Raw genomic sequence first — 17,732 nt, 5'->3', positions numbered from 1 at the left:
GGGGGGGGAGGGGGGTGCATTACTTCACCCGATAGAGGGGGGGGGGGCGGGCAACATTCGAAACACACCACTAATGACGCTAAAATGACGCCTTGGTCCAAAAAGCGACAAAAACGAGAGCGAGTCTTCGCTGTAGCAGCAGTCCCCTCCAAAATATTTCCCCTGAAAGAGAGATAGAGAAGTGATTTCTCAGCTGTACAATGTCCTCCTCGTCCTCCTGCCGCTTCTAGTCCTCTCCGTGTCCCAGGGACGGTCGCTGAGAGGTTATTTCTTCCGTCGCCTCGCGACCCTAATGACTGTAAAAGATCTTTTAGCTGGCGAAGAGACGAGATAAAAAGACCCTACTCTTAATTCGGCATCCCCCCCTCTCCATTGTAGACCCCCCCCCCCCACGCCGTCACCCTTGGATTCCGGATGACTCTACCGAGACGAAAATTGAGACAAATAAGTCGACATTCTGTTGTCCTCGTTTTTAAAGCCGCCTTCCGAATACAATCAAATTTCTTTTCCCCGTTCGCCCGGCGAAGACGGTGTGAAATTGAATGAAATTGTTTAAAATAGTAACGTTGCCATTAATGCGTTAACCTTTTTTAAGGTAATGAAAGTTAAGTCCGAGGGACAGGTCACTTCCATTTTGGGTGCGTCTTAATCATAATAAAATGATTAAATCTGGGTAATCACGATTTAATCAATCTAATCACGATTTAAACGAGATTTAATAATTCTAATCATGATCTTTATCTTTTTGATCAGCATTTAATCTTTTTACTCAGAATAATCATTTTAATCACGATTTAATCCGAATAATCATTTTAATCACGATTTAATCCGAATAATCATTTAAATCACGATTTAATCTGAATAATCATTTTAATAACGATTTAATCAGAATAATCATTTTAATCACGATTTAATCCGAATAATCATTTTAATCACGATTTAATCCGAATAATAATTTTAATCACGATTTAATTAGAATAATTATTTAAATCACGATTTAATCAATATAATGGGTTGAATCGAGATTTTCTAATTAAAATTAAAACTAAAGTACGATAATTTAATATTAATTATTAATATTGATAGTTCTATCGCAATTGTGTTTGATTCTCGTTCTAATTTCTAATCGCGATTTAATCATACTAATCACGATTTAATCGTTTCAATCAGGATTTAATCATTTTAATCAGGATTAATCGTTTTTATCAGGATTTAATCAGATTTAATAATTCTAATAATGATTAAACGCGATTTAATCAACATAATCGTGATTTAATTGAATTTAATCAAAATAATCACGATTAAATCGGATTTAATCTTTCGAGGGGTGCGTCATTAATCAAGGAAATGACCTGCCACCTCGGTTACGTCTAAATAAGTCATTATTGTGTTTCAATTGAGGGATGAAATTGGCATTTAATTCGGGACAAATTAAGGAAATACTTCGTTTAGTGTTAACATAAGTAACATTACATTTAAGTATGAACATCAATTAATTTAGAAATCTTTCACATGTGAGAAAAGGGGGGGAATTTAATTCCTTTATTAGTTCATTCAAAGCTCACCAAAGGGGGTATGTAATAGTTCTTTTTATAAAATAACCTTGGCCATCTTGTTGAAATGTTGCCCCCCCGCTTCAGCTGTGGATCCGTTTTCTCTCCCACTAAAGAGCTTATGAACTCATTCTTAGGCATTGGCAACAAGTTGGGCAAGCGTAAAGACATTTTATAAAATCAACTATTATTATTTCACATTGGTATGGAACCAGAAATTCTTCAGACCCTACTCTCTTGTATAACAGGATTTAATAGCACTATATACAAACCATAACCGCTCTAGGTCTCAATTATAATATAATTACCTGAAACCGAATATCAATTTTATTTTCCGATTGAATAAATTGTCATTATTTCATTTCAATTTTCATTGGGGCTAGATAGTATATTTATTTTGTCGTGGACGAGACTGACTATCACCATAAGTTTATAATATACTAGCTCCCTATAAGTCAGAACCCACCACAGATCTAACGTTAACAGCGATTTCTCCCATAAAAAATCAGAACCGGTATACGTGACTCCCTGCGGCGATTTTTGGCTCTATCTTTTTAGCTTCTTCAACTTCCGTCGGTAGCGGAAACGGCTATCTCCATGGATACGAGACGAACAGAAGCGCGCGAAGTTAGCTCAAGAGCGGTGCTAGCACTAACGACGTTTTTTTTAGAAATTTGACACGGGCGGCGATTTTGGAATAATATTTTATTAAATTCAATATGAACAGGTATTGTCGTAAATTATAGGATAATAATTTTTAAATTATAGGATAATAATTTTTAAATTATAGGATAATAATTTTTAAATTATAGGATAATAATTTTTAAATTATAGGATAATAATTTTTAAATTATAGGATAATAATTTTTAAATTATAGGATAATAATTTTTAAATTATAGGATAATAATTTTTAAATTATAGGATAATAATTTTTAAATTATAGGATAATAATTTTTAAATTATAGGATAATAATTTTTAAATTATAGGATAATAATTTTTAAATTATAGGATAATAATTTTTAAATTATAGGATAATAATTTTTAAATTATAGGATAATAATTTTTAAATTATAGGATAATAATTTTTAAATTATAGGATAATAATTTTTAAATTATAGGATAATAATTTTTAAATTATAGGATAATAATTTTTAAATTATAGGATAATAATTTTTAAATTATAGGATAATAATTTTTAAATTATAGGATAATAATTTTTAAATTATAGGATAATAATTTTTAAATTATAGGATAATAATTTTTAAATTATAGGATAATAAATTTTAAATTATAGGATAATAATTTTTAAATTATAGGATAAAAAATTTTAAATTATAGGATAATAATTTTTAAATTATAGGATAATAATTTTTAAATTATAGGATAATAATTTTTAAATTATAGGATAATAATTTTTAAATTATAGGATAATAATTTTTAAATTATAGGATAATAATTTTTAAATTATAGGATAATAATTTTTAAATTATAGGATAATAATTTTTAAATTATAGGATAATAATTTTTAAATTATAGGATAATAATTTTTAAATTATAGGATAATAATTTTTAAATTATAGGATAATAATTTTTAAATTATAGGATAATAATTTTTAAATTATAGGATAATAATTTTTAAATTATAGGATAATAATTTTTAAATTATAGGATAATAATTTTTAAATTATAGGATAATAATTTTTAAATTATAGGATAATAATTTTTAAATTATAGGATAATAATTTTTAAATTATAGGATAATAATTTTTAAATTATAGGATAATAATTTTTAAATTATAGGATAATAATTTTTAAATTATAGGATAATAATTTTTAAATTATAGGATAATAATTTTTAAATTATAGGATAATAATTTTTAAATTATAGGATAATAATTTTAAATTATAGGATAATAATTTTTAAATTATAGGATAATAATTTTTAAATTATAGGATAATAATTTTTAAATTATAGGATAATAATTTTTAAATTATAGGATAATAATTTTTAAATTATAGGATAATAATTTTTAAATTATAGGATAATAATTTTTAAATTATAGGATAATAATTTTTAAATTATAGGATAGTAATTTTTAAATTATAGGATAATAATTTTTAAATTATAGGATAATAATTTTTAAATTATAGGATAATAATTTTTAAATTATAGGATAATAATTTTTAAATTATAGGATAATAATTATTAAATATAGGATTAAAGTATGTATATTTTATCATTGAAAATAACATGGGAATCTGAGCACTTCTAAAATTTCAAAACCAAACAAAATTGATCAAAATTGACAAATGAAATGAATTTTATGATATTTTGATGAATTTTGGTCAATTTGATCAAAATATGTAAAAATTGATCAATTGTTATTTTCAATGGGACAATATACAGACTGTGTTGTCAAAAACATTTTCGGTTGCCATGGCAAAATTAATGCCCATTGCAACTTTTCCCTTGGTGAAATTTCATGTTACGATAAGGTCTACATCCCCACCTAGTTTCAACAAAATCGGCGATTATCACCCCGGGTAGTCTCCTCGTAAGTTTTCTTTGTTTTAAATTAAGAAGGGGGAGAGGAAATTACTTTCCCTCCGGGTTTTTGGATATTATTTTCAAGTGCTTTAGTAGTTGCCTATTAGTTCAGGGAAATAAGGATTTAACATAAAAAAATTCTAAACAAGGGAAAATAAACGGGAATCGATTCATTAAATAAAGTTAAATAAGGGGGAGGACATTTTCCGATGTCAGAGGGGTGAAACCCCCCAGATTATTCCAGATAACGACCGCCCTCTAGAATATTTGGTCTTTGTTTAACTTTAGGACACTATTATTATTATTATTATATTGGAATTCACGAAAAAAATAAACTATTCATGTTTCATAGGTCGCTTAGGGGGTCACTGAAACGACGAAAATACAATGACCTTGAACCAAGTCATCAAGGTCATTAAAAATTATTACTAGAACGATTAGATTAGTTACAATTAGAGAAATGTGAACCAGATCATTTTACATGGAAATACCTGTAATCCGAGGTGAATTATCGAGGCTCGATGATGTCTAGGGGCCAAAATATAGGACCAATGCTTTCTAGAGCCCGTAATGAGGTTTGATGCTACCTGGGGCCCGTAGGAAATATAGTAAATATAGAATAAAAATATAGTTACAGGATATTATAGGACCTTTCAGAATTATAGAAAAATATAGGCAATATGGGATAAAATAGAATTATAGGATATTATAGGACCATTTCAGAATTATAGGAAATATAGGATAAAATATAATTATAGGATATTATAGTACCATTTCAGAATTATAGGAAATATAGGATAAAATAGCATAGGATTATATAGGACAATTTCATAATTATAGGGAAATATAGGAAATGTAGGGTAAAATAGCATAGAATAATATAGGACAATTTCAGAATTATAGCGAAATATAGGAAATTTGGGATGAAATAGCATAGGATATTATAGGACAATTTCAGAATTATAGGGAAATATAGGAAATTTAGGATAATATAGGACAATTTCATAATTATAGGGAAATATAGGAAATTTAGGGTAAAATAGCATAGGATAATGTAGGACAATTTCAGAATTATAGCGAAATATAGGAAATTTGGGATGAAATAGCATAGGATATTATAGGACAATTTCAGAATTATAGGGAAATATAGGAAATTATAGTACCATTTCAGAATTATGGGAAAAAGGATATTATAGGACCATTTCAGAATTATTGGAAAGATAGGAAAAAAATAGAATTATAGGAAAATATAGGAATTATACTTTATACCTGAAGGAACCACAGCTTCGCAGTTGTAATATTGTTCATTAAGTGTGTCATTTACAATTTTTACATATCTTCCCAATGTTAAATTTTTATTGAATAAAAATATCACCTAGGTGGACTTGATATTTTTTTTATATGTATATGTTCATTGTCCTATATAGTAGTTTCAGTTCGTAGCTTTGGTTATGGCCGCCATTTTGTGCGGGATTTTTTATCTATGGGAAAAAGCACGGGTGACGTCGTGTCACGTGATACTGAAATCACTGTATTGAAGGACAGAGTCAAATTTTAGCCAATAGAGCTTCCGAGATCTGTTTTGTATTGTGTGAAATTGGTGCACTTGAATTACGAATTTTTGTCGTTAGGGGTAACAATCATTTCAAGTATGACGTCAGATCCACGTCACTACACGTAATAATTTCACTTAATGACAAACTTATAGACTCTTAAACGCGCCTCCCCAATCGACCATCATTACCTTACAGTCTACGGGGAGGGTGATGAAAAAACCGGTTTTGGGGGATGAAATTTCTGCGGTAGAGGGCTTGCTCGTCGGTTGCCTGTACGATAATGGCGGCGCCCAGTAAACGTTTCTAAAAAGAGTGTATAGAACTTTATTGTAGTTATTATCACGAATTTTGTTACGCTAATGTGTGTCAAAATGACCTTACAGACAAAAATCCAGCGGTTAAACTAAATTATCGGGTTGGCCACTAGGCGTCTCTATGATAAACGAAAAGGCTAATTTCCAAATGCGTGTAGCTTTTAACTTCACACGAACACGAGGCAGCCTCCATCTAGCGGCGTTATCTACGGCAACTCTACATGGCCATAAACCGAACCATCTTTCAGCGTCCTATAAAAAATGTCTCGTTCGGGCTGACCTCACTGAAAGGGGCCAACTATAAAACAAAGATGAGATGTCCGAAAAGAAAAAAATAGGGGGGCGCGCGCGTGCCCGGGGTCACTTTCGCTAAAGGAGCCAATCACGAAGGGCGAGTGGGAAGAGCGAGCGCGGACCTAAGAGTGCGAGAGCGGACCTAAGAGAGCGAGAGCGGACCTAAAAGAACGAGGCAACAAAAAATAATTCATAACTCCGAAGGCTCGATTTATATGACCGTATATAACGCGTTTCAGAGTTTAGCGGGAGAGGCCCTCTTTTCGTTTAATACATTTAAGAGCCTTTCCAGCAGGGTTTCCAGGGCGGCGAGGGACGGGGGAACGGCAACTGTATTAATAACAATAAGCGGATAACGTCATAAATGAACACTACATAACGGCGGCGCTAGCGGCCGAGGCTTACTGACGCTAAATCAAGGATTTGCCAAATAGGCTGCAATTCCATTTACTTGATTGAAGTTTTATTCCCCCCTTTTGTACCGACCCCCCCCCCCTCCCAACTCAATTCCCATCCACCACCACTACCATCCCACCCTCGGACGTATTTTAAGCTACGAGGGGGGGGGGGTGCGTAGGGGGTAAATACGTCAAGAAGCAGAGAGTGAGTCTCTAGAGGGGTTGATCCCCCTCCAACCCTGCTGGGACGATACGGATGTATTCCCTCTAAGGTCATAAGAGCACGAAGTCAGGGGGGGATGAGTGGGGGGGCAGCGGTTAACGTAAAGGGGGGGGCTACACTTTTCGGAAGGTTGATTAAATTTTGCCTCTCGCCTTGCTGAGGAATCATTCCAGATAACGTCGACACCGAGGCGGGGGGGGGGGGGATGAGGGGGTGGGCATCTCTCGGAGCCCTGGGAGGTTAAGAGATACTCAATTGCAAAATGCCCATCCTCCTTGTTACACAACCAGGCAACGTTTTACGTCCTTTCCTCTCTAAACAACGCTTCAACACTATTCTCCTGTTTATTTAACTCTAAACAGATCTCTCTCCTTCCCATATCTAGCGGGGATCTGACATAAAATAATACGGAAAAATAACGCGTGTTCTGACGTCGGAGTTTACAAATTTCTTATATATTTTTGTCTGTCGTTTCGTAGAGATGGCGTTAGTAGGCGGAAATCTCGGAAATTAAAGGGACACGGGATCAGTGGAAATTTTGATGGCGGAGCTAAATAATTACGTGTTTTGGGAAGCGGGAAGTTTGGTCTTAGTCACGAAGTATGAAATTTCGGGCCGATTTTTTTTATCGGTTCTGTGGCCCTTTAACCAATCTTTTCTCCAAACAACTTTGGATAAATACTTATTAATTAATACTTTAAATATAATTTAGCAAAGCATTCGAGATTCTACAAACTGTCGTCTGGTAAATGGTAGTTATCCACCGAATCTAGAGAGGGCGGTAGGGTAGTCACAAATTTTCCTCAGTTAGGACAGGAATTTAGAGTAGGTTGGATCTCTAGTGTATTTTTAGCAACCTAGGCACTTGGATCGGCTTACTTTCAGGCCTGAAAACAAATTTTTAAAAAGGACCAAATTCCATTGTAAAATATGCTCCACCCATATCTTCATAGAAGTATGTCAGACGAACATACTGTATTTGACCAACACGCAATTTCCCGGGCCCCGTGAGTCCTGGTAGATGGGCCCGCGTTGGTCCATTCCCAAAATTTATCCCCGAAAACGTTACGTTTATTAAAAATGGCCATCTTAGGGCTCTGATTTAACGAGGGCCCGGGCCCTCTTTCGGTGGCCTTAATTATGGACTAGAATGGCGGTCGAACCGGGCACCATTCAGCATACTTAAACCAGACCTTACGAAAATATTTAAATAATTCTAATTATTTATCTCAATCAAATTATTTTCTAAACTATAGATCGTAAAGAAAATCCAACTTGGAAATAGCGAGTACAGGAAATAGAAAAAGGGGCAGTATATTTCGTATGGACGCCCCCTGGCGTTTTAGAATAGCGTAGCAAATCGCGCTAAGCCACGATGCTCGCCAGAAAATATTTGACATGCTTTTTTCATCTTTATGGTTTTCGGGGCAAATGATGGGAAATTGTCTGTATAGCCTCTCTCTCTTGTGGATGGAGATGGAAGAGACAGCGAAAGATGGCAGGAGGAGCGGGATAAGTAGGGATGCTCTCTCTCTGGGCCAAGAAACATAAAATAGAGAGGGCGTCTTATTAGTCTATTACTTTGATGAGTCCTTCAGAGACCAGAAATAGTCGTATATTTAGACGAAAGTTATGGAACTGAAAATTGTACTATAGAAGACTTGTTTGGGCTTATGTTCGCCCCATAATAATAACACTATAAATAATAAATTATACTTTACATTATAGAATTTCCTCAATAGAAAACGTTTCTTATCAAAACAATATCGCGAATTTTACGTATAAGTTATCATCTTTATAATGGAAAGCTGTAACTTCTACAAACATAAATTTATGGTGTATCTCTTATAGAGTGTTGTCGTCTGAAACCCTGTGACGTCACCATTGTAATTTGCCTATTGATAAAAAACGGTAACTGTCATGGCGGCCACTATTAACACTACAGCTGTGACGTTACAAGTTTTCAAAATTGTATCAGACGACAACACTCTATTGGTCTACGTTGAAATTTTAAAGGAGCCCCAAATTCTACTAAGGTGGCCCAAACAATTTAAAATAAGCGAAAACGTTTGCGGGTTAACTTTTAAATTACTTAATATTCTACAAAAAATTATTAAAGTAAGCATAGAAATTGTAAATTTTGAGTTTGAATCACCACATTTTTCTAGCCTTAGGGAATTAAAAGGAGCATCAAAATCCGTCTAAGGGTCTAAAAATATAAAATAGGGGCCCCTCCTTTACTTGTCCTACTTAGCCCACAAATCATGGCGCCATATAGGTCCGTTAAAATAAAACTTGTAATTTCACAGGCTTTAAAAAAAAAGGGCAGGGAATTTTGCGGATAAAGCGCGGATGTGTACAACGCAATAACGTTGTTTTAAAAAACAGTTTGAGCCTGTGAAGGTACATCTTTCAATAAAGTATTTTTGCAAAATCAACTTTAGCCGGCGAAGGGGAATCTTTCAATAACGTAGTTTTGCAAAATCAGCTTGAGCCAGCGAAGGGGAATCTTTCAATAACGTAGTTTTGCAAAATCAGCTTGAGCCAGCGAAGTGGAATCTTTCAATAACGTAGTTTTGCAAAATTACCTTGAGCCAGCAAAGGAGAATCTTTCAATAACGTAGTTTTGCAAAATCAGCTTGAGCCAGCGAAGGGGAATCTTTCAATAACGTAGTTTTGCAAAATCAGCTTGAGCCAGCGAAGGGGAATCTTTCAATAACGTAGTTTTGCAAAATCAGCTTGAGCCAGCAAAGGGGAATCTTTCAATAACGTAGTTTTGCAAAATCAGCTTGAGCCAGCAAAGGGGAATCTTTCAATAACGTAGTTTTGCAAAATCAGCTTGAGCCAGCAAAGGGGAATCTTTCAATAACGTAGTTTTGCAAAATTAGCTTGAGCCAGCGAAGTGGAATCTTTCAATAACGTAGTTTTGCAAAATCAGCTTGAGCCAGTGAAGTGGAATCTTTCAATCACGTAGTTTTGCAAAATCAGCTTGAGCCAGTGAAGTGGAATCTTTCAATAACGTAGTTTTGCAATATTAGCTTGAGCCAGCAAAGGGGAATCTTTCAATAACGTAGTTTTGCAAAATCAGCTGAGCCAGCGAAGGGGAATCTTTCAATAACGTAGTTTTGCAAAATTACCTTGAGCCAGCGAAGGGGAATCTTTCAATAACGTAGTTTGGCAAAATTAGCTTGAGCCAGCAAAGGAGAATCTTTCAATAACGTAGTTTTGCAAAATTAGCTTGAGCCAGCGAAGTGGAATCTTTCAATAACGTAGTTTTGCAATATTAGCTTGAGCCAGCAAAGGGGAATCTTTCAATAACGTAGTTTTGCAAAATCAGCTGAGCCAGCGAAGTGGAATCTTTCAATAACGTAGTTTTGCAAAATTAGCTTGAGCCAGCGAAGGGGAATCTTTCAAAAACGTACACGTTCACCGTAAGTCTGGTTTCATTAATAATAACATTAGCATAATTATTAAACATATTACATTTATATATCAAACCAACAATAAGAGGATCGAAAGCGTCTTAAACGCAACCACTCGGTAACCCTTACACGAAAACAGTGTATAACAGTGGCGGGAAAATGGTACTGGCGCGAGGGGTCGTTAAACAGCAAATAATAGTCGATGGCCGGCAACTTTCGGTGGTTTTCCGATTAGGATAATCTACTGCGCGCAAATGGTAGTTTTATTAGCACACGAAACCAACCTCGGAAAGTACGCCTGCGAGAGAGAGAGAGCGCCCGCCATCTAGCGGCGGCGTCGGCGTTTCGCGAATTCTTTCATTGGCGCGGACCCGAGAGAGAGGCGAGCGCCTTTTAATGACTGTAGGCCGTTCGACGCGTTTTTTTCTCTCGCGCGCCCGTTAATGATACGTCTCGGCGGCCAATTATATTCTTAATCACCAGTTTCTATCGGCTCATGGAATTATCGTTATCGGTCTATGCAAAGACGAGCTGCCGTTGAGAGAGAGTCGGAGGTGGTCGTGTGCCGGAGCTTAATGATGAAGGCTATTACGCGCCTATATTCCTCGCCTAATGGATCAGGTTTAAATCAGCATAATGAGACATTATAGGCCGAATCGAGAGAGGGGGCCCCATTTGTACCGATGACCTGTTAAGCGGCATCTACGGCGGAGCCATCTATAGTCTACAGCAGCCCGTTTGACAAACACGAAGTGACATTTAAGCGATGCCTGATTTATCAGCGAAGGAAAACTTATCGGCGATTAATGAAATAATGAAATTAACGTAACAGCGGCCATAGCTTCGTTGCACCCCCCCCCCCCCCCGTTCAAAGTTCTATTATTGCTTCAAATGATCAGAGCGGCGCGTTCCTTGATTTCCATTTCAGGTCCAACTTGTTAACGAGCGTTAGTTAACGAGGACTCATTAACGGGAACTATATGGATTTAGATTCGTATCCGCGAAAAGGTGACAGTTAGAACGTCGGCGGACGTCACCAGTCTCATTTCGCCGTAAAGAAATCATTCCCCAGATGATCCTTGCTAGTTCTACAGGTGTTATGTCCCCAAGATCAAATTTAAGGACCACGGAATCACCAAGATCAAATTTAAGGACCACGGAATCACCAAGATCAAATTTAAGGACCACGGAATCTCCAAGATCAAATTTAAGGACCACGGAATCACCAAGATCAAATTTAAGGACCACGGAATCACCAAGATCAAATTTAAGGACCACGGAATCACCAAGATCAAATTTAAGGACCACGGAATCACCAAGATTAAATTTAAGCACCATGGAATAACCAAGATTAAATTTAAGGACCACGGTATAACCAAGATCAAATTTAAGGACCACGGAATCACCAAGATTAAATTTAAGGACGACGGAATCACCAAGATCAAATTTAAGGACCACGGACTCACCAAGATTAAATTTAAGGATGACGGAATCACCAAGATCAAATTTAAGGACCACGGAATCACCAAGATTAAATTTAAGGACCACGGAATCACCAAGATTAAATTTAAGGACGATGGAATCACCAAGATCAAATTTAAGGACCACGGACTCACCAAGATTAAATTTAAGGATGACGGAATCACCAAGATCAAATTTAAGGACCACGGAATCACCAAGATTAAATTTAAGGACCACGGAATCACCAAGATTAAATTTAAAGACCACGAAATCACTAAAATTAAGTTTAAGGACAACTAGTTTAACGCGCTATATTAGAAAAATGACAGAATATGATTAGTATACAGGGTGTTTCAAAAAGTTATGCAATAATTTGAAGTAGTTGTAGGGGGTGAGTTGAGAAGTATGCCTGTTTTTCCCCCATTTTCCTACGATGAGTTAAAAGAGCGCCAGAGAGCTTCAAAGTGTGGCCTACTAGCCCCTGGAAGTAGGCTGCAACAAGCGCAAAATAAAGCAGCAGGGACTTTAAACACTGTTTAAGTTTACTTTTTTACTCTGGTTACCTCGATTTGTTTACAAAGTCCTTTTTCACCTATCACACGAACCCAAACCTTAATGTTCTCGTTTCCCTGCTGCTTGGTTTTGCGCTCGTTTCAGCCTACTTCCAGGGGCTAGTAGGGCACACTTTGAAGCTCTCTGGCGCTCTTTTAACTCATCGTAGGAAAATGGAAAAAAAACACAGGCATGCTTCTCAACTCACCCCCTACAACTCCTTCAAATTTTTGCATAACCTTTTGAAACACCCTGTATAATCTGCTATCACTAGAATTGGAGGAGGTACCACAAATCAGGGCTGTTGAAGGTCATGGTGATGGGATCCTATCGTACCTGGCCCTTTTTCCGTCGGGTTCCGGTGATTCTCCTTGCCCCCCTCTGCACGGACCCGAACACTGGTAACCGTTAAAATGATCTATACGCCATCAGTAATTATTTATACTAACTGGCACACTTAGGAACATAATTATAAATATTAAACGCCTTAAGATTATCCATGAAAACTATTAACTAAAATTAACTAGACAGACAGAGACACGCAGGGAATTATTTGAAATTTATTTATTTAATAAAATAACAACTTTCGACCCGCGGGTCTTCGTCAGAGTGAAAAATAAAATTATTTTAATAAATAAATAAATTTCAAATAATTCCACGCGTGTCTATCTAGTTAATTTTAGTAAACATAATTATAGACTTATGACAACCCTAATTTTTTTAAACAGAACTTCACCACACGACACTATCTTTGATAAGAAAAATTCTAAGATAAATAAGGACACTTCTGTAGTTAAGTGTAGTTTTAAAATCACAAAGTTTGTTAGTTATGGTTACACATTAATAGGCGGCAAAATATACGAATAGCTATCGTGTATAATATAGCACAAAAAAGGTCGAAAAATTGTTTTAGGAAAATGTTTTATTATATCGACACAGTGACACACTTATGAGCCTTAATTATAGACTTATGCCATGAATAAATGACATATATATCCGTATATATGGCGTGGTGGCCGAGCAATATAGTTGACCCGCCGCCTTTATTCTTTAATCCGGATTAAGGCTATTTGTACTTGATTAACTCTCTTTGCGCCGCCGGGGGGCGTGAGTGTGTGAGGAAAGGTTTATCCATCGATGGAAGCCCGCACTGTAAATCATCGCCCCCCCCCTCCCAACTCAATTTCGTGGGAGTCGTCGTATTTCAGGATTTTCAATATGACGTCTTCTTTAATCCGTTCTTTTGACTCTCTCTCCGTGATGATCCTCGTTGAGCAACGTTCATCGTTAACGCGCTCTACCCATCAACCTCTCCGCCTCGATCGAAAGGGGTCGTTCCGTAAGATCCTCATAATAAATATTATCCTAAGTAAAGTAACACTTGTAAGTGTGATACTTCACAATCACGATATCAGTCGTAGAGTTATTGCGTTGAAGATTATGTTTTAATTCGTTTTTGACTCGAAGATCTATTTGGTTCTCGAAGACCTATTGGTACGAGTAATTAATATGTTTGGTAATTACTTTAAATTTGTTTAGGGCTTAACTTTTTTGCCCCATTTTTATTACAGTCCATAAGTTGTTCTTATTAACTTTGATGGCAATTGGCCTTTTCAAGTTACATAGAGCTACATAGCGGCCAACGTGGTAAGCTTATAAACTGCTGGATTTTCGTCCGTTATGACCACGGCCAACTTTGATGACGTCATCAAAGTTGGTCGTGACTAAGCAGTCGAAAATCCAGCATTTTAATAGCTTCCCACGTTGGCCGCTATGTGGTAGCAAATAGAAATTTCTGTCTGCTATGAGGATAACATGACGCTACAGCGTTTAAATATGCGAGTAAGAGACAATTGACGGTTAAATAAACCCCTCTCCGACTATCTTGCCCCGGTTGAAAAATGCTGCCAGATCTATGCGTAGAAAATTCTCGGCTTTGGCAGTATAAAGAGAAACCATAGACAAATCGGTTATATGTCCAGTCGCAACAGCACAAACTCTATAATCGGCTATGAATGATCTTTTATTTAAAGGACTATTCAAGCTAATAAAGATTTTTTTTAGTCAATCTGACTAGTGAGCCTTCTATATTAATTTATATATAAAAATGGGGGTATAAAAGCAAGAAGGGCATCCAACATTTTGCTTTACCCGTCAGAATTAAAATAGGAGTTAATTATCACTTGAGTTACGTGACTTTGGACGATCACAATTGTTTAAAATAAAATGGGATTGATGAATGATGAATTTATGATACGCCATATTCGCCATTATTAATGAATATTTAGGTAAATTTTTCACTAGTCAAATTGACTAGTGAGCCCCCAGATTTCGATTCATTTTAGTAGTCAAATTCCGTGACTAGTGCCTTATGACCAACCGTGATCACTATAAATATTCTGTTTGTAAGAACGTATTTTAATTATTTAATCGAGATTTTTTTAACAACACAAATTGGTCAATTATCTTATAAGGGTCTATACATCTAAGAATCATCAAACTAAACGTGATCTTAATTACAATATGACCATTTCGAACATAGTGGGCGACCCCCGTTAATATTATTCAGTCGAAAAGGTAGCGTTTTTCGGGGAAAAGAGTGCCAATCCGAAGAGTAAACAGGCTCTCCGAGGCCTAACGTGGGCGGTGGGGGATAAAAAGGCTCTCCCCCCCGCCTGGCGTCCATCCGCTCAATTTGTTTCCACCTCCTCCTCCGCACTTTAGTACGAGTCGTGATCCGCGGGGTGGCGCCGCTGGCAGGGGTGCTCGCGCTTGGACGCTCGGTTGCCCGTTAAATGCCGCGGAAACGCCGTTTATGGCGCCCCCCGCCGACCGTTTGGCGAACTAATTGATTGAATTTTTAATCCCTAGTCACCCTCGTCGTCTCTCGTTTAAAGAGGCTTCCGAAGCGTCGTTTAAACGCCGCCAGGGGGCGGAGAGCGAATGGCAGCTAACCCCCCCGAATTTCCTCTCTTCATTTCCGCGCCTTTTTCGTCCTATTCCGCGGGCTTTATTGAGATTAGTCGCGGGTTAGTTGCAAAGAGTACATCGCTCTCTTTTCTATAGCTGTATATTCGGCACTTTTAGAGTCTGCCCGTTAAAGAGACGGTGGCTTTTATAATTTAGACAATGAAAGGACTGGCTGGGCTACGCGCGGATTAAATTTAAACTGGCTTACGACCAGACGATTGATAAAAGAAAGATCAAAATGGGATACGGTCATTTATACAGGGTGAACGCGCTTCCATCATGGCTTGCTAAAAGTATGGCCGTATGCCGGCTTGCTCAGGCGCAGGGGAAAAGTCAGCTCATTTAAAAATAGGGTTAAGAAATCTATAAATATCTCGAGCCGGCGAAAGGACATGTTTAGTTTATGAAGCTCAGATGGATACTTATCTAGTTTAGATGTATATTATGTACTTCTGGTATGACATACGTACGATACGCTTATAGAATACACCCTAGTTGTATATTATGTACTTCTGGTATGACAATGTATGATACACTTATAGCATACACCCTAGTTGTATATTATGTACTTCTGGTATGACATATGTATGATACACTTATAGCATACACCCTAGTTGTATATTATGTACTTCTGGTATGACATATGTATGATACGCTTATAGCATACACCCTAGTTGTATATTATGTACTTCTGGTATGACATATGTATGATACACTTATAGCATACACCCTAGTTGTATATTATGTACTTCTGGTATGACATACGTACGATACGCTTATAGAATACACCCTAGTTGTATATTATGTACTTCTGGTACGACATACGTATGATACGCTTATAGCATTCACCCTAGTTGTATATTATGTACTTCTGGTACGACATACGTATGATACGCTTATAGCATTCACCCTAGTTGTATATTATGTACTTCTGGTATGACATACGTACGATACACTTATAGCATATACCCTAGTTGTATATCATGTTCTTCTGGTGTGACATACGTACGATACGCTTATAGCATTCACCCTAGTTGTATATTATGTACTTCTGGTATGACATACGTACGATACGCTTATAGCATACGCCCTAGTTGTATATTATGTACTTCTGGTATGACATACGTACGATACGCCTATAGCATACGCCCTAGTTGTATATTATGTACTTCTGGTACGACATACGTATGATACGCTTATAGCATACACCCTAGTTGTATATTATGTACTTCAGGTATGACATATGTATGATACGCTTATAGCATACACCCTAGTTGTATATTATGTACTTCTGGTATGACATATGTATGATACACTTATAGCATACACCCATTATTTACGTGCACCCTATTGCACTTTTTATTAATAATGAAATTTATGAAATGGGTTCCAGTGATTTTGATTAAAAAAACCTCAGCCATACGCGGCTTACTGGTTATTTTCACTTAACACAATGGTTAATTACCATTACGTAAACTTCTAAAGAACCAATTTAAAAAATAATAGGTCTAAGACTTACTAAGCCTAATCATTTAACCGACCACAACGGCGCAATTTTCAACGTGAACGCTGCAGTTTATCTAAGAAACAACGCCGGAAATCGACTTCAGTGACGCCAAGTTTGTTCACATTGAACTCAAATTAACAGTATTCACAGTATTCATGCGTGCTTTTTACAGCCTGAACAGTGAATCCCCTTAGATTCTCGGCTCATGTTTAAAGCAAGTGGCTGCTCTAGAGCCTATAGTGTAGTACCTAGATCACACGATAGATGTAGCTCGTCCAACCTAGCGTATTGGTTCCGATTGGTTGAGATTTTAAAGGCTTACAAACGTGGACTAAATAATTTCCGTATATTTAATGGTAAATTATATATTTATAATAAATATCTGTACGATCGAACAAAATTAATTTAAAAAACGTTATGTTTATCAACGAAGATTGTATTAGATTAAAGAATAAGTATTTCTTAAAGTGTTACTAGTAATTTTCTTCGTGGGTTAATCTGAGAAATCGTCGGGGTCGTTTTGTCGTAATACGTTAAAGTATTTAAGGGGTTCTTTGGAGCCACTACATTTTTAAAATAAAAAATTAAACGTGAAGATTATATTTTATAACTCAAACATTTAAGTTAGTCTTTAAAACTGATTTTTGAAAAAACAAAAATTTTAAATTAACAATAAAATTATTTTATAAATCCAGCTAAGATGATTATTTGACGGAATTAAGTCTGTAAATTGTAAAATAAAAGTATTTGTGATGATACAAAAAAAAACTGGTCTTTTAACCTTCATACATTAAAAAATTCAATATTCGTAAACAATATTTCGCGCTCAAAATCAGCCCTACCGATAAGTACGATACAGGCGTGTCTCGGCAACGTAATAAAATGCTAAAAGAAAAGGGGAGGAGGGGAAAGGGGCAAAAAAACACATTACT

This window comes from Leiobunum rupestre, chromosome 4 (genome assembly GCF_980474605.1).
Source record: "Leiobunum rupestre chromosome 4, qqLeiRupe1.1.hap1, whole genome shotgun sequence".
Lineage (NCBI taxonomy): Eukaryota > Metazoa > Arthropoda > Arachnida > Opiliones > Sclerosomatidae > Leiobunum > Leiobunum rupestre.
This window is presented reverse-complemented; position numbering follows the sequence as displayed.